This window comes from Drosophila albomicans, chromosome 3 (genome assembly GCF_009650485.2).
Source record: "Drosophila albomicans strain 15112-1751.03 chromosome 3, ASM965048v2, whole genome shotgun sequence".
Taxonomy (NCBI): Eukaryota; Metazoa; Arthropoda; class Insecta; order Diptera; family Drosophilidae; genus Drosophila; species Drosophila albomicans.
Genome location: NC_047629.2, coordinates 11,939,162 through 11,967,147, shown reverse-complemented (window position 1 = coordinate 11,967,147; position 27,986 = coordinate 11,939,162). Strand labels below are relative to the sequence as shown.

The following is a 27,986-nucleotide window of genomic DNA, read 5'->3' as shown; positions in this document are numbered from 1 at the left end:
GCTGAATGGCGTCGAAACCATATTGATTTCAGGGCCGCTGGGAGAGGCTGGGAGAGCATTTTAAGCCAACGTTGTCACAAAAAATGACAAACTAAAATATACGTGTAGAAGAAGCGAAAAGAAATGCATGGTCTGCGTTTGCGTTTGCGTATGTGAAAATTGCCATGAAGACGAAGATTGCATGTGCATGTGGATTTGGATTTGTCAAGGTGAAGTCAGCAAAATCTATTGATATACAGTGAAAGCTAAGCAAAATGAGCCGAAATTGCTGTGTAAACTATACGAAAGTGTACTCTTATATCCGGCTAATGTCCGCCTTGGAAGTCTTCACTGTACTCGACAAATGTGTGCACTGAAGCAAAAGTATAATATATTATCAGCGTTGCCGTTGCAAGGCCAGCAAAACAATGCGTTCTACAGACTGAATGGCTAGCTCATTGATATGCGAACAACGACGGTAAAGCAGCTAACTGAATGCAAGCAGATGATGACCCACAAGAGATATCCCCAGTCCACATTAAATTTACGGCCTGATTTCGATTTATATGGTATGAAATCAGTGGAAAAAATAATGGCACATTTGGGATTAGTTAATAATATGTGGTGCCATACACACCTGGGTAAGTACGTTGGCTTTTATATTGAATTCAAGAGTGTGTACTGCAATAATCTAGTATTATTGCAAGTAAATTCATTTAAAAGTCATTTAAAACATTCAGTTCGCATTAACAGCAATATAACCATAGCGTAACACGATTTAAGGCTGGCTCCAAAGTGAGCCTGCAATATTTACACACTTTCCAAACATTTATTGAGGTCAGCTCTGCTGTTGTTTTGTTTGGTTGTGCGTTCAGTCTGTGGCATAAAAATTCTATAAAATTGTTTTAAACCATCGAATAGGTTCTAACCAACAGCCAAGTGGTCTAGTTGAACACGTTTTCCGGCTATGCGAGATTACCAGAGACGTCCCCAGTGTTTTCACCCCAATCGTTTACATTTATTTCCTCAAAGGCTTCAAGCTACATTAAGTAAATAAATAAAAACACTATAATCGTGATGAGTCTAGTACATGTAACTATAAATAAATTTGATCTGCGTGCAACAAATAGTACATGAGTATATTCTCAGCTCTGCTTATTGACTATTTCAAACATTTCTAGATGATAAAGTCATTCACTTCCATCGTAACGGGTGAAATATGTACTTTTGTCGTTAAAATACGATTTACTATATGTAAATTTAAATAGAAATAAGAAGGAACAAGCCACAGTCGAGTGTGCTCTATTGTGAAATAACCGACATCAATATACCGAAAAATACTGAAATATATCAATATTATATATATATTTATATACTGGATGCAAAATATAGGCTATATCGTCTCGCCTGTTGACATTGATCAAAAATATACATACATACTTCATGTGCTACAAATGTATCCACATGTGTAGCAAGTATCAAAATTGGATGCATACATGTCAATACAAAATCAAAGTAACAGATATGCATATCGCAAATGGCAAACACTAAAATGTAATAAAACGTGAAGAAAAAAAAAATAAAATACCATTGACTAGCATCACGGGTTGCAAGCAGTTTAAAAAGAAATATTTTAATATTTCGATATAATTAAATAAATGCTATTTTAAAAGTTTTTTTTTTACATTTGCATCCAGCTTCATAATCAAAAAACTAATATGAACAAATTTGTATCTATTTAAGGTTTCATTGTTATGTGCAAATTCCAGTCCACAGCTGCACTCTACGCTACATATTATATAACATTAATTCGATTATAATAGAAACCCTATACGCGAATTAGAATACGTGTAGTAATTATAGTGAACTGAAAACACTACAACATTCTTAAAGCGAATCCAAGCACGCATATTTTAATTGTTGATCATTTTTTGTAGTTTTAATTCAACTAATTAATATTAATTGCAGGTCGAATTAGGAACTACTTCACTTTACTAATTGTAAAGAAATAGATTGCTAGATGCTAGCGTTTCGTTTATTGTTTGAAAGCCATTTACATGTCGAAACAAAGAACTCTATATGTATATATGCAAGTTAAAACAACATTAAAAGGAATTCAGATACAAAAAACACGTTTGCAACAAAGAAACTGATTTTGTAGGATCATTAAGTAACTGCCTTAAGTAGTTATTAATAATATCACCCATAAATTATGCGTATGTATTAGGTTTTTTCAGTCTTTTTATGGACTTTTATAGCGACACCCCAAAATAAGTAAGTATGTATGTATGTGGCAGCAAATGGCATTTCAGAAGATGTAATGACTATAAAGAAAGCCTAAATGTATGCAATAAAAACTAAACAAATCGCTGCCAATGGCACTTATTATCACCTGAATAGATTTATTACCTGCTGACCGCAAAGTACCCTAAATTAATATGAGCAAAGCATCAACAACAACAACAACAACAGCAGGAGCAGAAAATCAATGGAGGTGAGAACTTATAAATGGCAACTAAAATGTACCATCAGAAAATCCATCTACTATCAGACTACTTTTGTGTGTGGGTGGGCGTGGCATACAAAGTTGAGCCGCTCTCTGGCAACCTTTTGATAAATTTACTACACAAATTGAGTCGCTAAATTATAACATTTATTTTTGCTATCCGACGTTCTATTTTCTTGCCATTTTTGTTGCCTTTGCCAGTATACCAAATACTTGTTTTTTTCTTTCTTTCGCTTCTTTTATTCTCTTTCCATTCATTTTTTGTGCTCTCAAAAAAATTAAATAAAATAAAGAGGAGCGAAAATAAAAGAAGAGCAACCCCAAGTGCTTTTTCCACTTGATGTGGCGTCCACTTCCCATCGCCCAACCCCCCGCATTCGCCCCCCCTCGCCATCGCCAGTATTATTTTGGCAGGACGCATCGACGTCGACTGACTGCACTTCATACTTAAGCTCGACCAAATCTCGAGAGTGTAATTTATTGTTATCATTTGTTTGGCTAAAAGCAAAAAGGCGGGCTTCAAAAGGATGGCGAAAATGAAACCTACCACGAGAGTCGAAGCAAAAAATGTGAATCAAGTGATAACGAAGCTCTCATACTCTTCTCAATAATTTTTATTACCACCGATATTGCGAGTTGACTAAACTTTTTGAATCAGATAAAATTCGTAGTTTTTATTGAATATTTCCTATATGAATCTTTTATTTCGTGATTTCTTCTTTTCAAATTAAAAGTTCCCTTCTACTTTTATGTACAATAGTTAAGGGTGTTGAATTGCGACAGAGTATCGAAGACAGTGAACAAAGCGAGAAGAGAAAGAAAACAGACACCACATTTACGAATGTGTGTGTGTGGATTTGTATACAAAGTTGTTCATATGTACGAGTATGTACGATTGTAGGTGGGTATACCATTTAGATAACTAAAGTAATTTATTTTATATGGGGGTCATGTGCTCATGGACATGCGAACATAAATAGCAAAAAGCCACATGCTACAGAGCGAATAGAGCGAACAGAACTAAGTCTGTTCCTTGTATAAGCTAGAAAATTTCGCTGCGAAGCGGAGACAATTCTCTCCCAGGGAAAAAATAGTGCTGAAGCCACCGATAAAATTGTACACGAACATTAATATTGTATCATTGGAGCTTTACTGAAAAATAGTTTTGTGCTCCATTTGATTTCCTCTTTCGCGTCATTAGAATGTCAATTAAAATCGAAATCGCCATTCATTTTCTTATTTCGCAATTGCCAAAAGAAATTGAATCTTTGTAATTGGAGATTCCGATGTTAAGTTCTAAAATAGGGGGATTTAAAGAAGTTGAATGGAGTAAAATTTTCATCGGGTTGTAATGTGAATTGGTTTTTAATATGCTACAGTTAAAAGTGCTACGCAAGGGAAAGTTTGCACCCATTCAAAAGAACCATAAGATTTTCTGAAGATAGTTGTTCTCATCTAATTGTTTAAGTAATTGTATTTAAAATGTAAATAGCAGAATACTAGTAAACGGTAACTAACACAATGTTCACATTAGAATATGAATTTTAGTCGAAATGAAAGTCAATAAAGAATATGAGATAGAACGTACATACTTAAGCAACCAACTGGGCTTGACAGGGACCAGTTATCAATAAACGCAAACCAATAAGGTATTATCATTTAAATATACCAAATTTATATACCGAAAAATACTGAAATATACCGAAATGTATATCTGGAATAGTGATACAAAAATTACTGCACAAGTATCATTTAAATATACCATAAATACACCAAAAAATACTGAAATATACCGAAATGTTTATCTGGCATATTGATATAACAAGTTCTGTAAATGAATATTAATCTATCTCTTAAAGTCTTTAACTCGAAGTATTCAAACAAAGAGATGAAAAGACAGACGATGAAGAATATAATTAAATATATATATATATATATATGGGGTCAGAGAGTTGGTACAAAGTTATAATACCCTTCTACCTTATGGATAGTAAGTATAAACATCGAACTTACTGGGAGTAACTTAAAATAATACACAAGTAATGAAGAGTTTCACAAAAGCATTTCTGTTTGCACAAAATATTCTCGAGCAAGTAACAAAATGCCCAAAATATATACATACGTACAATATAAACAAAAAATAATACTTGATTACAAGAGAGTAAGTGCAATTTCTCTCAAATGTTCAAGCGTTAATACCAAAACATAGCATAGTTCTGTGAAACTCCAACAGATGAAACAAACAAAATAAAAATACTTCTATGTAAGAAACTTAACTGAATCGCTTTGCTTATACGCCTAGAGTTGAGCTCAAGTGGTTCGAATCTTAAATTGGATTAAGTGGTTTTTACCAGCTTGCGACTGCCAGTTTATTTGGATCTCTCTCTCTCTCTCTTTTTACCACCCTGGCAAAGCCCCAAATTTCATTTTGTGTTTGGTTTTGCTGCCGTTTTACGCTCTAGAGAACTCGAACTTAATTAAGAATAAATAAATGACAATAAAAATTTAAAATCAATGTTTTTATTCAAATGCAAATGCAATTGTTATACAAGTGAACTACCGAAAAGATGCAACAGATGCCGTTTACCTCTATAAAATGTAAAAGTTTTGTGGTGATAGTCTTAGCCAGGGCAATTAGATCTTCAATTAGCTTTGTACTATTTTTAAAAAGAATTATTTTTCGCTTGCGTTAAGTTTTTTTATCAAGTTTAAAGATTTGATTAACTATTGTGTTTAAAATTTGTAAGAGTCTGATAAAATTAGCAATATTGCTATACAAAAAAAGCTGAATTACTCGTAAACAAGATTTCGCTATGCGCTAGAAAAAGGTTAGTATCCTAGAGATATTACTTAAAGAGTTTTGACTAAGTTAAAAAACAACCACAATTCGCGGCGTCTTTGCTTAAACAATAAGTTTATAAATAGTAAATCTAAGTCTAAAATTTTCAATTGATTTTAATTCAAATAAAATAGTGTATTGTGTTCTGGATTCTCGCGAGATTTTTCATAGAACATCTCGTATTCAAGCACTCTAAACTTCTTTGTGTAGGTTAGAAGTCTTTCCTCCTTTCAGGTTTTATTACCCAGCTTCAGTTTTACGTTCAGTTCATCGTTGATACAGGCACAACTTTCTTGTTACTTAAGTTTTTATGCCTCGATACACATTTTTTTGATGCGTCTTCATGAAATGTTTATAGCTCCGTTCGCTGGTAGTATTTTCTTTTTATGAGCATTTCCGCCTCCGACGCTCTGCTCTCGGTTGGCAAACCATCAACTATGAGCCACAAGCTAAGAGTCTGTTTATTGATTGTCTGTACAAAAGCAACGCCATATTGGACTCCTTATCCTTTTAAATTCCCTATACACACTGCAGCCATTACAAATGCACAAGGAGTGTAAGACTGTTTTATATAACATTTAAAGGGGAGTCTATCGCATATCGAATATACATATCATATGTGTTTACATTGAATCAGCACTCAATACGAGTCAAAATATTGTGTAATTGGCTCTATAAACAATAAATACAAAATTTATCCATCCCTTTATCTATTTCATAAAATGAGCGTAAATTCAATCGCGTTAGAATTTTTAAGAATTTTGACGAGTTGTTGTTCAACCTCAACTCGGAATCAACTTTGGATCCGAACTTTATGTACAAGCAAAAAATATATATTCAGTAAATTGAAATTAATCATCTACTAACTATTTAAACTAATACACAATATAAAATAATTCAAATACAAATACATTTATGAAACTAAATAGAACAATATTTCCTAAAATTAAAACAAAGCAGGTTTAAAGTTACCAAAAATGGAACAGAGAAGAACAATATACAACACTACTCCAAAGTATATTTTTGAGAAAAGGTTTTTAATTAGTTCCGTTAATATCTAATTAATGCCGATGCTCGACATTATTAAACTCTACTGAGTTATATTTTATTTCAAGCACCAAGTGCATTGTTTCATGATCCAGGATAAAACTTTTTGAAACTTTCATACAACATTAAAAGATATATTTTAGATCCAGTCTTATTTCACGATAAAATTTAGGAAACTCTCCCTAACTATGTGTTCATAGTTCCTTCAGCTAGTCGGAATAAACAACTTTATAAAAATAGTAAGGTGAAACAATTATTTAAGAACCTGTTAGTATAACAACTGGCTGTAGGGTTCGATTGTGAGAAACACTAAAACTTCAATGACATAATCAAAGATGCTTTGCAATGTTTCACGGTAAAAGCTCGACTAGGAACTTCAGCCGTTGTTTATAAACACATTTTTTCTGTCTCGAGTGAGGATATTCGACTCTGGCAATTCAAATTGCTTAAGATTTGCATAATAATTTATCGCACTCAATGGGCAAACCCCAAGATACATTATCCGATTAACTGGCCGGTGGCAGATATTCTACCATTACCATTCCATTAACACCCGCATCGAATTAAGTTGATTTCCAATGCGAGTCAAGAGACAAGCAGCTGAGTTGCTAATCCTCCCGCCCGTCAAAGTTCGCCAACAGCATGGCAAATTTATTTATAAAGGGATTTGCATAGTGCGATATGAGAGGCATGCACTTATCCTCTCTAAAGAGAGAAAATCCATGAGAGGTGCATGATATAAAGTGAAGTAAGAATGCTCCAATGGAAGATAACTTTTGGATATATCTGGAGCATATTATAGAAGTAAATGGAATAAGGAATGATTTCAATTTAAAGTTAAGGTAGCTTTAAATAATGTTTTATAAAATAAGCTCTTCTTTTCATATTATTTATAAAGATAACTTTTGGATATATCTGGAGTAAGTAATAATAAGTAAATGTAATAATGAATGATTTCAATTTAAAGTTGAGGTAGCTTAAAATAAAGTTTTATAAAATTAACTCTTCTTTTTATGCAATTTATAACGATAACTTTTGGATATTTCGGAAGTATTTTATATAAGTAAATGGAATAATGAATGATTTCAATTTAAGTTGAGGTAGCTTTAAATAAAGTTTTATAAAATAAGCTCTTCTTTTCATATTATTAATAAAGATAACTTTTGGATATATCTGGAGTAAGGAATGATTTCAATTTAACGTTGAGGTAGCTTTAAATAAACTTTTATAAAATAAACTCTTCTTTTTATACAATTTATAAGGTGAGAACAACGTTCTTTTGTGCTATGCATTTAATCAATACTATTTTGTGTAATATAAACGCTAATCGACTTTGGAATACAACTAACACCGTAGTTATACATTTCACAACAGGGCCCAGCATTTTTTTTCCACCCATTTAAATTTGATGTGTATCAAGCGAGCAGATCTCCATCAGCAGCTTTGCGAATTGCGCCACGTGGCAAGGGCGTAGAATAAAGTCGTAAAATTGAATTGGTAATTTTTTGTGTTAAAAGCAGAAAGTAAAATAAATGGAATTGCTGCTAAGACGCAAAGATGCGGCAAATGGCAAAGTCAAGGCATACAAAATGACAATTCAACGAACAAAAAAAAAACGATGAAGAAGAAGAGGAAGAAAAAGAACAGAACCCACAGGCAAAACGCACAGAAAATGCAAATGAGTCGCATCGGGAATGAGCGAAAGGAATTGGGGCAGGTTTCTATGGGATGGCTTTCTTCGACGTACCAACGAACCAAGAAAATTAAAGCAAAATAAAATACAATGCTTAACGAGCTGGACAAAGTGAAGGGAAAATCTTCTCCAAGCACAATTGCATTCTTCGCCCTACTCTCCTCAAGTCTTTTGGCATCTTTAATCGAAAGTGTTGAAGCTCATAATTGCAGAAAAATGCAATATTTCTTAATTATATCAGATTCTTGATAGATTCAAATAAAAGCCCTTAGAACGACTTTCAATTATCGGCTCTTAAAGAAATACGAATATTATGCTTACTTTTTTCCAACTACTATTAAGGAATATTCCTATTTCAAGTGAAAATTTGAACAACGTTTGAGAATTAAACCGATTTAGATTGGATGTTTTAAGCGACGCTCTTCAAACTTTGTTCTTGTTGGTTTTAACTATCCAATTGATCTGTAATTGTAACATGTCATTTTAATAATATACATATGCCAACAGCCCGAACTACGATTTTTCAATATTTTATATTAAAGGTTATATATTATTTTTATAGTTTTAGCTAGACTTGTATCTAAAAAAATAGAAAATGTTTAAACTTCTGCCATTTATTGTTCTATATTAAATTAAGTTAATGTGTGATATCCGCTACGCAGTTTGAATAAGGGCAAAACAGGGCGGTATTATTCTTAAAATATACTAAAATTGTATACCGAAATAATACTAAAATATACCGAAGGCTATATATGAGTTGGCATTGTAGAAAAGAATTCTCTGCTTTGATTTCACAAAGTAAACAAAAAATTACGACATTTTATTTATTTTATATTTATTTTAAGTTTTGTCCACTTGCGAACAATAAATCCGAAAAGATGTAAACATTTTCTTTAAGTGACTGCCTTCTCCATAAGACAGAGTATCTGCTAGTCGATACGTGAATCCCGTTTTGTCATGTACTTGATTATTTGTTGTTTTGTTTTATTTTGTGTTTACCATTTGTTCGTCTTATTGTCGCTTCTGTTCCCTATTCGTTGTTTATGTTGTTGCTGTTTCTGTAATAGGATTATTGCATAAATTAAAGTATTTGCCGCAGCATCGCAAGTAAGATTTGCAACGCCGCCTGGCACTTTTCTATTACTGTCTTCACTCGGCTGATGGGAGACAACGATGAGTATAGCGCATTAAAATAAAAAAAAAACGGAATAACAAAACAGCTCACAATATAAACAAACGTTCTTTCACATAGAGATTGAGCTGCTTAAAAAGTGGAAGCACGGCGCATAAAAGGAAAGTTAATTGTATTAATTTAGACTGCCAAGTTGAGATATAATCGTAAATCGAAAAGAAGGAAAAGATTAGGTCAAATTATATGGTAATGTATGCTTAACAGTCATCAGAATCAGATCACTTTTAAAATATATATATGAATAATCTATTATAAAATATTACTCATGTATATATTTCAATTTATAATTTTAGAAATATTGTTTTCACCATTTCAAACGTTGAAAAGAAAAGAAGTAAGAAACTGCACAAAATATTTTCAAGCTCAGCAAACTCAATTTGTAATTTGAAGCTACTTTAAATAAAGGAATTCCGTTTAGCTAAGGAAAATCCCCAAAGATCAGAGGTCACAGCAAATACAACAACAACAACATCAAAAAGTATCGGATTAATCACTTCCCAAATTTTGAAACCAAACGCACAAAAACCGCTAAATTCATTTTGATAAAAGTTTAATATCGCCAAGAGCTCGCAATCAATAGCGATTGGTCAACGGCGAGAGGGGAATGCGGAGCGATGAACCTCCAGGACCTGTGAGCCTTCAATGGTCGGAGTGCCTACGACCCCAAAACGCGCCTCAATAATTCAAAGATGTTAAGCCGCAAATTGGCGATGGCATTGCCGTTGGCGTTGACGTAGACGTTGGCGTCGAAGTCGACGTCGACGTTGTTGTTGGCGTTTTCATTGGGAACGTTAATATTAGGCAGAAGTTGCCGTCAGTATCAACATTCCAACAGCTGGGACCCCTCGCTGACAGGATATACATCGGCTGAGGGTTACACACAAACACACACACACATTGAGTCAGACGCAGTCGTGGCATCTCATCCACAACCTCCCACACACACACATTGGCACAGCATTGTCGACTAACACGCACGCATTAAACTCTATTGGGTGCTAATGTTTTTTTGGCCCAACCCCCAGACCCAAACCCCCAAACCCAGAAGCAGCTTCCCACATCAGAGGGCAGAAATTTTCATAAATTCAGCAATGAGCCTGTCGACATGCCCAAACACACACACAGAAACACACACATACACCCGCACACCACGTTGCATACGTAATAAAAATACGTTAAAATGTTTGTGCCATATACACAAACACGATGCTTATTGCCTACTTCTCTGCGCGTGATGCAGACGGTGAAAAGAAGCACACACACACACACACACACACAGAAAAGGCAGGATGCCCGATTGCTGTGCTCCGATGTGGTGTAGGAGGCGTGGAGATGTTGTTCATTTATGGCGGTTTCCGTATAACGCCTCGTGCTGATCAGAATCTGCCAAACTCTAGTAACATTAAATTGTGCTTCAATATTAAAGCAGCAAATGAATTCAAAGCAGCTGCATAACATAGTTACTTTTGTTTTTTTGAAAATTACATTTTTCTCATATTCAGAAATGAGATCTAAGAGAATTATTTTCTCCGTCGCTACTTGAGAGAATTCTGCAATTAGTTTCAACAACACTCCTTGAAACACTTTGATGTGGAATGGCACAGAAAACTGGCACCCATTCACTACACAGAGAGAAAAACATCTACGTTCAAAAGAAGATTTCAGGTCTTAAGTAAGAATATTTAAAACAGAATCTTAAAATCTTAATTAAAAAGTTCTGAAAACAAGATTTCTCGTTTCTCATTTATAATTAGGACACTCAACATTTATTTTTTTTTTTTTTAATTTTCAAAGCTCTCAAATTCAAAAATTTTCTTTGTATTTCTTGAAACAAGAATTTAAAATCTTGGCAGTGCCAATATTGTAAATCTTAGAATCCAGAATTTGGTGTTGTTGCTGTTGCTGTTATCTCAGTAAATAGATATACCGCAAATCAACATGGACTTATAAATTATTTAAGAAACACAAGTTGTATGGGGAAAATTCCTACTTATAACTGGTTAGCCGCTTTGGTTGAGAATCTGAAATATATTTAGCACTCTATGGTATATTTTTTAAGTCACATATTAATATACTAAAACAGATCCACTTCGTACATTAGTTTGGTATGTATATTGTATGGGAAAAATTCCTACTTACAACTGGTTGAGAATCTGATATATATTAGCACTCTATGGTATATTTTTAAAGGTAATTCATTTAGTACATTAGTTTGGTATATTTTAGAAATAATACTGTTTTGGTTTTATTTTAAATAGGTTGCGGATATTTCTAACTTCTTTAATGTTTGATCTTAATTTAAGATTTTACTTTCTTGTTTCAGTTCTTACATCATATAATCATGATTCATATTATATCTTTTTAGCACGTTTTTTCTTTATGTGTAAGTAATCTTATGAGAACCGCGGTCTCATTGGCGAATTAAGTGCGCTTACAAAGAGGGCTGCCATAAAAATTTGCATTTGTCTAATGCCACACACCACATACTATACTTATGTTAGATAGTATACCATAAGCGACCGAGACTCGCACGATAAGAAACATCCCCATGCGACGTCACGACCCTACTCTATCGAGGTGCATGTCTGAACCCTTTTGCAAGCGCTGTAGCAGATAGAGGACAGGGTCTGAAGGACATAACAATGTGCTCGGCGATTTCTTCAGCGCGATACGTGCAAGGATTTTTTCGCCAGCATCGTTATATGGTGTCTGCCCATCCCCACATTTTGTTCTCGCTTCCCCTTTGCAATCTGCCGACCGTCCCTTTCACTCTTCCTTTATGTGGAGGAGTGACGTTTTTGCGCTATTTCCTATTAAGCTATTTTTTGCCGGCTCTCTCTTACTTCCTCTCTCTCTATCTACTAATTCATTCTCTTTTCTCCTCTGTTGTCGTCTTGCCAAATTCGTCTATAGTAGTTGCATAGCAAAGTATACTGCTAGAGTAAAAGTTTAACCCTCGATAAGCACACCCACTCTCACATACCCATACACACACATACACACATACATACATATATACATAGATACACGCGTTGTCGTACATGTGCGTGTATCTCATTTATCGATTTTCATCGCACTCAAATCCCATGCGCCTGTCTGCAATAGCACCCTGTGTCTGTGTGCGTTTGTGTGTGCATCTATGTGAGTGTATGTGTGTGTGTGCTTGTGGATTTTTGACATGCCAACGCATTTTAAATTTGCATTTTTTGGCTCCAACATGTTGTGTTGCAAGCACAAGCTCGCTTTTAGCCAAGAGCGATACGATTCTACATTGCAAATGCGTTTGGTTGCAACTACTTATAGGGATAGAGACAATCGCTAATGACATATATAATATATACGTTAGAATATATCCCAAGACTCTCATGTTTTGCTAATTATCGCTTACAAAATATTGAAAACAAATTTGTTTCGCTTTTCTTTTGACAAACTTTGCAAGTAGTTGTCATTTTATTAGTCATCTTAAAAAGTTTCGTGCGATACTCCGAAAACTGGGAAACAGTTTTACATATGAGTCATGAATCGTCAACTCATTTCCTTTATTTTCCTATCTTAACAAAGATTTGTTCCCTTTTTTAACTTCTCTTTACAGATTTCAGAACAGGGATTTTATTTTCCACAACTTCACTTGATTTCTTTGTCTTTAAATCGAGGAAACTGGAGATTTTTAACTTTTACGAATATGCAAAATTCATTGATTTCCTTTCAAAGAGGTTTTTTGCTGGGACGCCGAACTTAAATTGTACAGCTGGCATGGGTTTCACAGAATTTTGAGCCTCAATATTCCTTATAACTCAATTTAAAGACCTTAGAGCAGAGGAGCCATTGAAATGAAGCAAACTTTAAACTTCATCGCTGATGTAATTAAATTCAATGAGACCTTTTGTGATACTATCTTTATTTCATTCATTAGATATTGAAGAATGAAAAATTGACTTTTGGAGGATGGAATAATGGTCCTGGAACAATATCTCTGCAGGTGGTACTTCTCGTTTGGATTCTACACTGTTTATAAGTTGATCGGTCTTCCATTTTTATTACAAATTTTTATTGATTTAGCTAAACAGCAATGAAATTCATATTTTCCATTACATCGGCTTTAATGTATTTCAACTGTTCAGTTATTATGCAATATAGTTTGCATCCAACTTTACTAATTTATCTCACGCTGATGTAAATGGTATTGGAACTTAAACGCCTCAATAGTTATTTTGATATATTTTCTACTGTATGATATTTTGTTTATTTATTTATATATTTCAACAGAAAAGGCACCTTCAAACTTTATATTCATTCTTTTCATAAAATTGTACCTTAAGTATCTCACATTCAATTAATAGCTTGTTCATACTCATTTTATTGACTCCATATCAAACCTATCAAATTTCACAGCAAAGAATTTTTACCTCAGAAAAATTAAAATTTATTGGTATATTTGATGTTTGAGCAGTATATCCCATTTTTGCACATATTTTAATTGATTAATATCATAGTTAAAATTAAGTTTTTGTTTTATATAAGTAATTTATGAGTAACCCCCACATCACACTCCAACTCTAAAAACACACAATGGCAGCTACAATAAGTCACTGTCAAAAGCTGTCTCCATGTGTGTGTAATACACACAATTTGTATATTTGTGTGAGTGAGAATATGCATGTGTGAACCCCAACCGCCTCTGAGATTTTGAAGGTAACTTTTTGTGAAATTTTGTGATTTATTAATGCTGATATATTGGCCAAATTAAACCAAGGCAACCCAAAGATTTTTAGACCTGTGTTTTTTTGAAATGATGAAAAGGGTCTATCAAACTGTTAAGCAAAACAGAACGATAAACATATCAAAAATATACCGAAAATACTAAAATATAACAAAACTTCCATTTCAGATATCGGTTTATCAAAACACAGCGAAAATACATACAAAAATACAAAAATATACCAAAACCTATATTTCGGATCGATTTACTACTACATTAAAAGTATACCATAGCGTACAAAATATACCAGATTACCACCCGACAGCAGCAAATATTTTTGCTATATAATGTTGTTTTATGAACAGTTTCTATGAACACTGATCAAGGATATATATATTTTATGGGATCGAATAAACCTTCTTTGCCTGTCACATACAATAACCAAAAAAATTATAATGCCCTTCTATCATCTGTGTAAAGAGTATAACAGAACAATTTGAATATTATAATATAGAGGATTTGTACATATCATTCCAAATGTTCAATTGAAAGCGAGTATAACATATTTTATCTCCTCAATACCTGACTAAAGAATTAACAGATATTAGAATATCCCTCATTAAATATTAAGCTTGAGCAAATTTGTAATATTACTATAGAAACTGCTTTGGGCGCTGTCTCATGAATTTGTTTTGTCTACACTTAATCTAATATGAGTAGCCCATTTTAGTCGAGGCCGATACAATCAAATTATGGCACGAACCCAAACTCATTCACACTGACTTCGTGTGCAGGATTAGGTGTTGGGTATTTAGTATCCGGATTCCCCATCACCAGCACAAATAATATTGATTAAAGGAATTAAGGTCAATTAGTTGCCGAGAGCTTTCGATATTCAAATCAAAAGGGAAATTTAAAAGCAGAATTAGTAAGATATTGACTCAATTTCCCCACACGCTTGAAACTTATCTGCAAAAAGGTGAAATGCCAATAATTATAAATAAAGCAATTAAGAAAACAACTTTCGGTCTTATTGGATTACATTAGAATATATTTTGAATAAAGTGGAAGCACTTATTGTTTCAAACACAAAAATATACCGAAAATAAGCAAAATATTTATTATATTTATTACATTTGGCATCACACTTTCAACCAAAGAAAATTAATCCCCGATTACATAAACAGCATCTGCTTAAAATATTCTATTCTGTGATGCAAGATTTAACAAATATTTCTTATATCTTTGCAAATTTCCTTTTTTTGTTTTTCGATAATTATTTACTTCTTTAGAGTAATATGTATTATAATTTAAATTTGTTAAACTCAACAGAAGGTTGAACTTTTACCAAATTTTTTAGTTTTTCGGTCAATCTAAACAGCGTATTAATCTGAATAGTTGTACCTAATATTTACACCATAAAATTGTGTTTTTTGCTACTTTTAAGTTTATTACATCCATTATGGAAACAATAAGCAGTTATACAAGAATGCTCTTCGCTTGAAATACCTTTGATATCATAAACTCAATAATTCATTAAGGTATTTTTATCGAAATCTCTCAGAAATGTATATTTATTCGTTGCTTTAAATCACCTTAAATGTTATGCTTAACAAAAATGTGAGATAAAGTTGACTTTTTATTTTATTTGTGTGTTCATCCAAATGCGCAGAGGGTTGCCGTGTTTAATAAGAATAAAAATGAATCATATCTGCTTTTGATTCAGCACAAGGTAAAGGCAAAAAAGGGCAGACAAACACAAATCAAATGTAACTCGACCCCGCACCCGTCCCCGCTCCCACTCTAAAAATACGGTTTCAGGTGAGCTCAGCGAAGAGGCCAAAAAGTGCGATAAATAAATAGCGCAGTGATGAAAACAAAAATAGCGCGAGTGTGTGCATATGCCGGTGGGGCAGTGTATGTGTGCATTTGGATTCTGTAAGCGCTCTCTCTCTCTCTCTCTCTCTTTCTGTTTCTGTGTCCAAGAAATGTACGGTAAATGCTCGAATGCCTGAAAGTATGCATTCATTTGTGCACAATGTAGTACACGCCGCTGAGGCGCGAGTGTCTGTGAATGGAGGGTAATGGGTGTGTGACTGTGACTCTGACTGTGACTGTGAATGCAGAAAGAGTGCCACCTGGCATCGCATCGGTTGACTTGGTGTGAACAAGCGTGCGAAAGCGCCTAAAAACTGGCAGCAGACAGCAGAGAGCAGACAGCAGAGTGTAGACAACAGAGAAGCAGAGCAGCAGACAAAAGAAAGACATGAAATGAGCAAATGGGATCCAGTTTCACTTGCTCTTATCTCTTTACATTTTCCATTTTTTACGTTTCACGTTGACTCTGAATGCGAGGAGTATTAGTGCGAATTCGAGTGAGAGTGTGATTACGATTATTATGATTATTGTTTACTACAAGAGGGCAACGAAGTAGGGGGGAGCAGGGCTCGTAAGGTGAGACACAACAAAAAGCAGCAAAAGCAAAGCAAAGCAAAAGCAAATATCATAATAAAAGTTCATAAAATAAAAAAGACTGCCTCGCTCCGCTCCCCGTTGGGGGCAATGGTTGTGCCAACAATGCGACACGGTCGTGCTAGTTTTATGTGCCACATAAACATTTCACACCCCTTCTCTATGCCCGTCGCCCTCTCCCTCTCGCTTGCTCACTCTTTGCTTTTTGTTGCCTGCTTTTTGGCGCTCAAAAAAGTACCGCTAGTACCTGGCATTTTATTACTTGTCTGTACAAATGTTATTTCAGTTGTTGTTTTGCTGTGTGATACCCCGTAAGGTAAGTAGGAGGAGTGGATGTGACTTCGTAGGAGGATTTAATTAAAGTTGGAGGAACACTATAATGTGTAGCCTTTTAATACACCTTAATGTTAATATGTATTCTGACTTGCAAATAATATCCAATCGTAAAAATTCATATATTATATATATGCTTGACACTCACTTTTCTAGATTTCTTGACGTTCAACTGATCTATTTTAGACTCCACTGTGCAAAGCTTTGAAGCGGCCGCCAGGTGAACAAGACTTTTGAGTTTTGTTTAACAAGTGCAATGATTAAAACTAATTTAAGGGGTCAACTTCGTGAACTGGAAAACGCGACAGTTTCAAGAACTTATGTAAGTCTGCACTTTGCTTTCGGGGCGGGGGTTGGGGAAAAGCTTTGCTTTTCGAAGATTAACACTTTTTCATTTCATTTGCTTCAAGTATTTTTCACGTTGGCAAATTTTGTGGGCAGTGCCTATAGCTAGAACTTTTCGGGTGCAGACTCAAATACCCCACGGCGGAAACGGAAACCGGAAATTGCGCGCACAACAAGCAGCACCAACGTCGATGGCGACTGCGACCGCAACGGCGACGGCGACGACGACTGCGACGGCGGCGGCAACGAGAATCTCGACGCGACGCAACACAACGTTACTCCAACACGTTATTGTTGCCTTTGTTGTTGTTGGCGGTTGTTGTTGTTGGGAACAGTTGATGCTGTTTACTCACAATTGAAACCACAAGCTCGTTGAGTTTTCCACGTTTATGTGGAGCTTAATGCGTATTTAAATATGCTTCAAATGCAATTAATTTTGATTTTCATTTAACACACAAAGACATCCACGTACACACATACAGCAGACAGTCGGAACAGCAATTAATTATGTTTGCCTTGTTGTGCTCTTATTGCCTCTTATTAAACACGCGGACATCGAACTTTTTAGTGACCCCGAACGCCGCTCCGGAAATGTCAACGGTATTATTTTCTTCTTTTGCTTACTGGCCCCCAATGGAAAACACAATTGACTTCGAATGAAAACAATTTTCACAAAAATTTCACTATCCCGCTTGAGATTTTCTTGCAGCACTTCATTCGTGGCGATTCAGCAAATAGCATAGAATGGCAAATTGTAAGCGCTTTCCACGACGCACGTCCGACGACAACGATAAATGCTCGCAAACTAACTATACAATAATGGAAGCACGCCAAGCAGTGAAATAAATTCAATTGTAAACTGTTTCCAGTGAGCGCATTCGCTCTCAGCGTCATCGTCGTCCATCCCTTCGCAGCGTTCGACTCATCTCGCTCTCTCTATCTCTCTCTGAACTGGAAGGATATGCGCGCTCTTTGCTCTTTGCTCTTTGTCTGCTTCACATTTTACTGCTTTACCGGCTTTATTTTTGTTTTTGTTTTTGAGTTTGTCGTGTGCACGCCTTTGTCGGCATTTCCAAAAGGCACAACATCACCCTTTGCCGTTGACGTTGCCCTTGCTCTCGCTGTCTGCTTTCACGCACAACATTTCACCATTTTTTCCACTGCTCCTAATAAATAAAATCGCATACTATTACATTGCGTGAATCCTTCCATGCACCTAAAGTTTCTAACAATGAATGCGTCAATTATTGAATCACTTCCCCACAGCCCCGCAGCTACTACACCAAAAATATCCCTGGCGCAGCGGACCTTGACGGCCCTATGACAAGGGGCACACCTGTTGTTCCGGGTCGCAGGTGCTTAGCAGTATTTTGCATTATGTTGTTCTCATCATACACAAGCTCATAATCCGTTCATAAAGCTTAACAATCATTCAGAGTGTGGTTACTCTCTGATGTGCGCCAAAATTCCCATCTCCAGTTTTCATATTTTAAATTGGCGAGAGGAAACGTGACCAAAATCTAAATCAAATTTGATCTCCGTTTAACACAAAGGGCTTTTGACGCCAAATCTGATGCTGTTTAAGAATACTTTACTTCACTTTAGATAGGACCAGAGATAAATATAAACGAAATCTTATTGTCACCAACATTTAAATGCTCTGTCACAGCAATATATTAAATACTTAGCTTGGAGTCCAAATATCTTTACAAAAATATCCACATCTAATTAACGGGATTGAGTGCGGGTCTTCGGTGAATAACAGAAACAATAACAATAGCACTGCCTGCACTCCAGGGTTGCCAAGGTAGCTGTTAATATAGTTTGAGTTTGGCAAAAGTATGTGAAAAGACGAAATGAAATCAATGCATGAGGGATGAGAGGAAATGTCATTGGCATTGCACACATAAACACACAAACACACAAACACAAGCAGGCACTCAAACACACACATACACACGCACGCATCCTCATAATTGTAGAGTTGTTAGTGTTGCGGTTGCATTGTGCGCGGGGCTCGAGACTTCGAATTCGTTTTTCGGGCTCGGATTGCAAAACTCAGTGCTCAGGGGTTGCTGCTGCTGCATCTGCTTGAAAATTCGAGCCAATTTTTTATATACAGTGGCCATTGAAAATGCACAAAATGGGTGTTATATTTTTGTGCGAATCTTTGTTATGAGCTTATAACAAATTGCTTTATGGGTTTCAGTCTTCAATACACTGATTAAGCGAAGTTCGAATGGGTTTTGTTAGTAACGTACCTCCTAGCCGATTACTTATCAACATGATCGTTCTTCTTCTTTTCTTCTATGTCACGCTAAAGATATTAATAATAAGAATAGATATTTTTTGAATTGGGTATTAACAAAGTGTTGGGATCTCGATGAGCCAATGCAAATATTTGAATTAAGTTGCTGTGAGGGTTGACGACTGTTTGTTGATTGGATTGAATTCGGATATCTTTAAGTATCTTGGACACGTGGACAAAAGCACACACGCTTGCAAGGGAGCTTGCAGATTTTTTTGTTGAGTGGGTTCAATGCGAAACTACAAACTGTCAACTCGGCTCTGCTGCAGGGTCATCATACTCAGGTACTACATGCATTCCATATAAGCGTTAAACTGTTCCCCCTTCAAGAAGCAAAAGCGCAACTAATGCTGTTTTGATTTACTCTACTACATGTGTATGTGTGCGTGTGTGTGTGTGTGTTGGATTTGGGTTCATTCAAGTGTTAAGTGTGTGAGTAAAATTACAAGCGTTGCAAGCAAGACAGAAAGGGCAAATGAAATGGCATGGGTAAAGCGAGCTGTGCAGAATAAGAAAATATTTGCGAGTCAGCATTGTATTATATTTTCCTTTTGGGGAAGTTTCTATCGAACTTTAATGCACATTTGGCCAATGTCGGCAACCCTGTGACAACGAAGAGAGATCCATCCAGCTCCAGGCCTCTTAACTGCACGCCCAGTCGCTGGCTGCTGCTCTCTGCGCAGCATTCCAGAAACGACGCGTCTTGAAAAGAGAGCGAGACAGAGAGAGACAGACAGTGAGAGCGAGTGCGAGTGAGCGGCAGAGAGTGAGAGTGTGAGCGAGAGAGCAAAGTTGCTGACGAGCTCTTTGCAAATGAAATGTTGAACACAACGGCAGCGTTAACAATAACAGGGAAAACATAAAACAAAACATAATACAAAGACAGTAGAGTCAGGCAGCCACAAGTTAAATTTGAAATTTATGTTTAACATTTGAGGCATTACAAAATATGTATGCAAGCAGCAGCAACAACAACAACAACTACTAAAACGTTGAGATGAACAACAACCACATCTAAACACAAATCACGCAAATATAATTTATTATTTTGCGCCTTATCCTTGAGCCGCAGCCAAGGCGCGTCTTGATGTGTTTGTCTCTGCTTCTGCCTCTGCTTCCGTCGAGCCATCTAGCAGCATCCCCCTCTATCTAAGCGCCTCTCTCATGTGCTGCCTGTCTCTTTTTGTTCCGTCTTCTGCCTGTCCTGTCCTGCCCTGTCCTGTCCTTTCATTTCCTTTCCGTTCCTTTCTTTTCCTTTCCTTTCGTTTTCTTTGCCTTAGCTCCTCTTGGTAAAGTTCTATGCTTAACGCCGTTTTTGTGTACGAGACACGATGACGACAAATTTTCAACGTGCAACCTGGCACTGAGCTGAGATTTTCCAAATTCCTTGTCTTCACTGCTACTGGCATCTAGGATTCGCCTTCTCTCACTCCTCCCTCTCCTGTTCTCACTCCTGTTTAACTCTATCATTGCATGCATGCAAAACTGCTTCAAGTCGACTGTTGAAAGGATTAGAACGGCTCATGTGTGCCTCTCTCTCGCTCTCTCTCTCTCTCTCTTGGTCCCTCTCTCCCACTCTCTATATATCTGTCTGGCTGGATGGATGAGAAGGAGCGAACTGATTGCTTGCGAAGAACAAGACAGCCGAACAGGAGAAGGGGGGCGGCAAGCGAATACTATATGCAAGGGGGTGGGTGACGTTGTGTGTGATGAGTGGGTGGTGACAACGTAAAAAGTATTTGCACAACTCTCAAGTGGGTCAAATGATTAGGCGGCATGATGAAGTGCCTTTGCCACTCGAGCCGACGTCAACGCCAATCCGTCCAGGACCCCGCCAGCTGCCATCGACTCTGCTTCTTCTCCGCTCCCTCTCCCTCTCCTGCGCCCTCGCCACCTTCCACTGTCTTACGACCATTCAAAAATAAACAGTTTAATGTTTTGAATGAGCAATTGAATTTGATTATACACGAGTGTATTTGCATGTAAGTGTGTGTGTGTGTGGGTGTAAGTGTTTGTGTGTGTCTGTGTGGGTGTGTGCTTGGGACGTAGCTAGCTTCAATGCTGGAATGTGTGTAAGGCAAATGCACTTGCCAAGCGACGCAACGGAGCAATGGGAAACTAAAGATAATACGGTATGCTGGAGGAGGTGGACCCGACTGATGACACTGAGCTAAATGTGATAAATGAGCTTACGTGACATTAGACAACACCTCATGTGAGATTAACTTGCACCATGATTACGTTTGAAAACTGTCAAACTCATTGCGTAACCAGCAACCGTTGCTTGTTAACTTTTTACGCAACATGAACGTAAACACTTGTAATGGAGACGGCGGCTTTCTAAATAACCCACAGTTTGCAATAGTTTTTAATTTTCTTTCTCGAGGATGGAGTGCAAATGGTAATATAACTTGCAATTATATAAAGTTGTTTGTCCTAACTCACTGAACAATAAACGCTTAACCCGAAGGGTAAGCGCTAGGATGCTGACATTTTTACACAACATAGTTTTGAACATTTGTTCAATAAGATTGGGTTCCAACTCCAATCAACTTTAATCACTCTTTTAAGGTTGCACCAAAAAGTTAGGAGCATTAAGAGTTAAGTCGGGTAACATCTCAATAAAACCCCAAACTCAAATCTCATTTAGTAAAAAGAACACAATTAAAAGAGCTTTGACTTTTGATAGAATCTAAGAAAAGAATATATTGCCTATGCCTGTCCTGAAGCTACAGCTTCCGTTTGCCCAAAAAAAGAGTAGAATTAATCTTAAATACCACTTAAAAGAAATCAAAATAAATAAATAAATAAAGTATAGTATGAATTAACAAATAACACAGCTATAGTCGAATGCGCTTCACTATAAGATATCCGCTACCCATTTTGAATAAAAGCAAAACAATGCGTTATTATTTTTAAAATATACCAAATAATATACCGCGAACTTATCAAAACATACCGAAGGCCACATTTGGTATATCGATGAAGTATTACATTTGAAAACTACTATAAAGGTCAATATACAGATTAAAAGCCAAAGCAGCTAAAATTCGATTGCAGTAGGAGTAATTTGCCATACAGAAATATTTCTTAAATAACTTATACAATTTTTATACCATCACAATAAATTTCTCAGGTATCATAAATTCTACAGTTATTATTGTCTCTGCCAACAACTTAATTAATGCAATTAAAATAAAGTATTATCATATATGGTATATATGTATTTTCAACAATTAATAATTCTTCCTTCTTCTGATTATTATTATATATTATTATTAAATAAAGTATTGCCATACTATATATGCTATATATTTTCAGCGATTAATGAATCTTCTCACTCCAAGATATTTTAAAAAAGAATACAAAGTGGCCTTATTTACATATATATGTTTTTATTAGTATTTAAAACAAAATGTGACAATTAGAGTCATTGAGCATACTTAAGCTTCCGCTCATTTTTACCACTAAATCGAATGTTTAACTTTCAGTATACAAACTCAAGTGGCTTCGAAAACAAAACAATGAAATGGCCACCACATCCACATGAACTGAAATTGCAACTGAAATTCACAGCCATTTTGTGGCAATCTTGGCAAAAATGTGGCAACAAGATAAAAGTCATGAACACCAGCCATTGCCAGCACAAAGGCAGAAAAATATGGCTGACAACGTATCGAGCGACAGCCTCCACGAAAACCAGAGACAAAAACTAATGCAACCTCGACGACAGTTAACATTTTAAATCAGATTATTCCACAACAACTGTCAATAATGTAAAATGCTTACCCCACACAACGAAAATACTACATCCGACAAGCTAAGCCCGCCCCCATTAAATGAGCGTGGCTTGCGCCTGACTGCGCTGCCTCATCCAACCAACCGATGTAGTATCTGCCTATCAGCTAGCCAATCCACAGTCGAGTTTCGTCCTCAACGAGATTGTCCTTCTTGCACACCCCGAGTCACATTAAACCGCAACTCGAGGACGCGAGAAAATTGTTACCAAAAGAACAATAAAAAGTGATGCGACAGCGGGAGGGAGCAGAGAAGGGAGGGAGGGTTCAGAGGAATAAGTAAATCAAAAAAAATAATTGCAACTGATAACAACATCAATAACAATAAACGGAAACCAGAGGGGCCCAAAAGCCACTCTACGCGATGTGTCTGTGAAAGGTGAGGCCACTGAAGAGCGTGGCGAGTTATTCACAAAATCATAAAGGACTTGTCAGAAAATATGTACAACAACAACAAAGGCTGCAGCAGTAACAGGGATTTGTTAATCGGATATGCTAGAATGATAACTACCCTGTGTTAATAATAATTTACAGCGGTTTATTAGACTCATTTACACTCATAACCCATTTTGATATCTTTGCTCTTTAAGGAATACTCTTTTTTCCTGCTAAAATATATATTCCTATATATATTCTTGATCAATATCAACAGCTGAGCTATACAAGTTTTATTTATTGGCAAGTTCTACTCATACAATTTCATCTCGAAACTTGTCCTTGCATTTTTCCAATTCCTTAAATCGAAATACATAATGAGCTTAATTTGAAAGCTAGGGTATACACTAAATAACTATATTCTAGACTAATGATGGCCAAATCACCCCAGAGTTAACACCGCTCTGGCAAATTCCATGAGGACAATTAATTGTATTATTGAAGGGTTGAACATTTGGTCAAAATTTTCAACCGCATAACCAACTGATCATAAGATACTTTATGAAAACAACATACATTTCGGCATCTGCCATCAGTTCTTTATGGCAATTTTGAGGTAACATTTTGTCAGCAGCCAATTTATCTTAATGTATACATTCTTAAAATAGGCTTACTATCTGAAAAAGGTTCCTCGGTTGTATTGCGGTTGTTGTTATTGTAATTTTATTATGATTATCATTATTATTATTATTATTGAAATTTCTCGCAAGTATTGTGTTTAATGCACATCATGAGTCTTAATGGATTTCAAAAAAGTTTCTATGTCACTTATGTCACAACAAACAATGCGATAGGGTGAAAATCAGGTACTGAAATATGAAATCCAGTTTCTTATTTAACCTTTCTTGTAGGAATATACTTTCATTCCATTCATTTCAGTTTATAAACACATTTTTGATCCAAAAAGTGTTTTGTATTTATTAAAAACGGTATCCGGGAACTCATAATTGAGCACACTCTATTCCAGATTTATCTCTTTTATATTGGCATTTTCAAATGTTAAAATCATAAAACAAAATATTAAAAAGAAAAGTTTAACCAGTGCACTGAAATGCGATTTTATTGTTGTTTAATAGTTTGTGGTGAAAAAAATCGTTATCGGTTTCAAAGTATTTTACTTAAGCACCTACGTAACTGGACAAAAAGAAAAACAAACATAAGCCTCAGCTTTTCTAAGAAAATCTGAAAAAAATTTGTTTATAATTCAACACCTTCTTATTAAATATTTGTTAGTAATATTAGTTACTTTTGATATATATTAAATTCGCGAATAAATGTGAAGAGCATTTTTGTTTTTTATCTTTAGTGCACGTTACTATAAAAAGTTGTTATATAAATATCGTTCTTAAAGAATCTTTTGATTTAAATAAAATTCAGTTTTCCGTTTGAGCATTATACAACAAGTAATGCAGCTGTCAAAATAATCACCAATTGTTGAATTTTTTGTTGAAAAACAAAAATAACAAAAAACTTGATGATACGCTTCGACAGCGTTGTACTTTGTTGAAATTATTTTTGTACTGCATTCTCTCATCAACATACTAGTATTTATATAAGTATAAAAATAAAACAGAATCATTAAAATAACTAAAGCTACATCGTGTCGTGTGTTTGATATTTTTTTTTGATACTTTATTAATACACAAATGGCATTATCTATATTAATTTTGGCATGCGAATTGTTAGATGCTGTAATTGCGCAGCAATCAAATTTTTATTTATAAATAGAAATTTCAATCGGCATTTATCAGATTAGTATTACACAAATGTTATTGCTAATAAGCTTCGAGCTGCAGAACAAATAAACTATCTGTTTAATATCTGTTTAGTGTATCTACAGCAAAAATTTAACGCTGACAACGCCATTGGCACAATTTTGTCAGTAGATTTCCAATTTGAATGCGATGTACCTGATACTCATGTGCATAAGTATTATTAACGTTAAAGTATACCAAACCAATATATATATACTATACCCTTAAAATATACCAACGCTTACAAATACATATATCAGGATAAGCCACACACAATTTTTTCCTCTATCACTAATAAGATATTGTTTCAATACCACAAACTTTATACCATAGCATTCAAAATATACAATATATAACAAAATTACCATAAAAGTCATAAAGCACCTGCAACTTTGTACGATTTCAGGCAAAAACAAAATTATTTCTTGAATTCTAAGTCTGATAACATCAAAATGTATGTACATTGTTTTGATTGTTGATGTTGATCAAAAATAAATACGAATATAATTTTTCAATCAGAGGTTTTCTCAAATGTGGTTAAGTTGATATAATAGTGGTTTATTAAGCACAAGCTGTATTTATTTTTTTTAACATTTCAAGATTGAATATCATGAATTAAGATGGAAACTTTCTTTTCAGTAAGAAAAGAATTCTTTGTTTGAAAACTCTTTTTTAAGGGTACCTAATATATTATAGTAAGAGTATAGAAGACTTCCAGATAAAATGCTAATATAGAACTTGTTCATTCTTTTTACGTTAAAAACCCAAGTGGTTAACTCATAGGGTAGCGCACAGGAAGCAGCTCTAGGCGCTCTTCAAAAAAGAAAAACCAGTTACAAATTCAATATCGTGGGGTTGCAGTCTGGAGTTCGGAAGTTCTGATGTGGCTAATTTATGGGGCTTTTCTTAAAGTTTCGTTACATTTTTGTGCCATAAATCTTTTCAACACCACACACACATACACATACACACACAGGCAGAGAATCGCATAATGGACTCCACTTGAGCTGAGTTCACTCCACTTCAGCACTTGGTCGGCGGCTTTTATTTACTACGTAATATTAAGTTCATTGTGTCAAGTTGGCATCACCGATTTCTTATTATTTTCCTTTTTAATTTTAGTCATCTTCTCTTCTTCTTGCTTCGGGTGGTGGGTTAACGTGGAGGAAACGAAATGACACTGCCGGCTTGTCTGCTGTTCGCCTGGCTTCTCAGCGGCTTATCTTTTGGCTGCCTGGCATTTACATTCAACGCTTGACAGCTTCTTTGCAGACGGCGTTGTCAGCTATAGGGTGTCGTTGTCGTTGTTGTTGTTGTTGTCCGTGTTGGTGTCGGTGTTCGTATCGGTGTTGGTGTTGGTGTCGGTGTTGGTGTTCGTGGTGTTGGCGTGAGCTCGTGCTTCTGCTTGAGCGAGAGACTCTGTAGGGATTGAGTGTATGTGTGTGTGTGAGTGGGTGTGGGCGTGTGGGCGTGGTACACGCCGTATTGTGTTGCGTTAATTTTTTCGCCATCTTTTTTATATCACATATTTTCGTAAGGTTCTTTAAGCTGATCACAGTTCAAGTCAAGTGAGAAATTTAAAATGAAAACAAGTAAAAGCACTCTAGAGGAGAGTACTTGACTACGGGATACCCTAAACCCATTTGTTTGTAATCGCAATACCTTTCTAAATACACTACTAGTATAACGAGCATACAGGAGAAGAAATTAAACAGAATTTACTTACAAAATATCAACAAATTGTTCAGGTATTTAACATAATATTTGACGTTGAATACCAGACCAATTGATATGCTGAGTTAATTAAGTATCTTCAAACCAAACATGTCGCGCCTTTAATTTCGAAGGTATTTATTGACTAACAAGCTTGGATTTTGATTCAAAATAGTAATTATATAAGAATGTTCATACATATATCAACTATCCCACTTTACCGAAAGCTTTTCCCGTTCTGCAGTTAAAAAACTATAAATAAATTGTATTTTATCAGTTTGATATTCAGCACAATGTATATATTTTCAAAGAGTTAAAAATTAATGTTTATTATTTAATTGTTATGTGCAAATTGCAGTCTCACACTGCATATGAGAGCAATAATCAATTCGAATAAGAACAAAAAGTCATATATAAACAAGTATATCAATTGACTTTGCATGTGCACGTTATTATGCAGCTCGCCAAATCATTTGCATTTACAGTCATCAATAAGAAAACAATGACCATATTAAAATTAAAGCAAAAAAAATGCACATACTAATTGTCGTCATTGATCTTTGAAAGTTCATCAGCATTTGCATAAAGCAACAAATCAATATCTGTATAGCTGGTGAAAGAGCAAAGACGAGTGAGAGCGAGAGCACTAAATTGCAAATGAATGTATTCACACATCCTGGCCCGTCGAAGGGATGACCGTTAAAAGGATGTCCACTAACAGGGTGTCCAATAAAAAGGGTGTCCGCTAACAGGGTGGCCGCCAACAGGGTGTGCGTCAACAGGGTGTTCGATTAACAGCGTGTTTGTTAATAAGGTGTTTGCCAAAAGGGTTTCCGTTAAAATTGTGTCCGTTAACAGGGTGTCCGATTAAAAA

At 35.5% G+C, this 27,986-nt stretch overlaps 1 protein-coding gene across 3 annotated transcripts in view; it reads right to left on the bottom strand.

Moving 5' to 3' along the window:
• The window catches only part of LOC117572707 (irregular chiasm C-roughest protein), an 87,004-nt gene extending 69,106 nt beyond the window's left edge, over positions 1 to 17,898 (bottom strand). For all 3 annotated transcript variants that reach the window (XM_034255765.2, XM_052005877.1, XM_052005878.1), the window contains exon 1: positions 16,909 to 17,898. The gene's annotated coding sequence lies outside the window, so the exon portion shown is untranslated. The remainder of the gene's footprint in view (positions 1 to 16,908) is intronic.
• Positions 17,899 to 27,986: the final 10,088 nt, after the last annotated feature.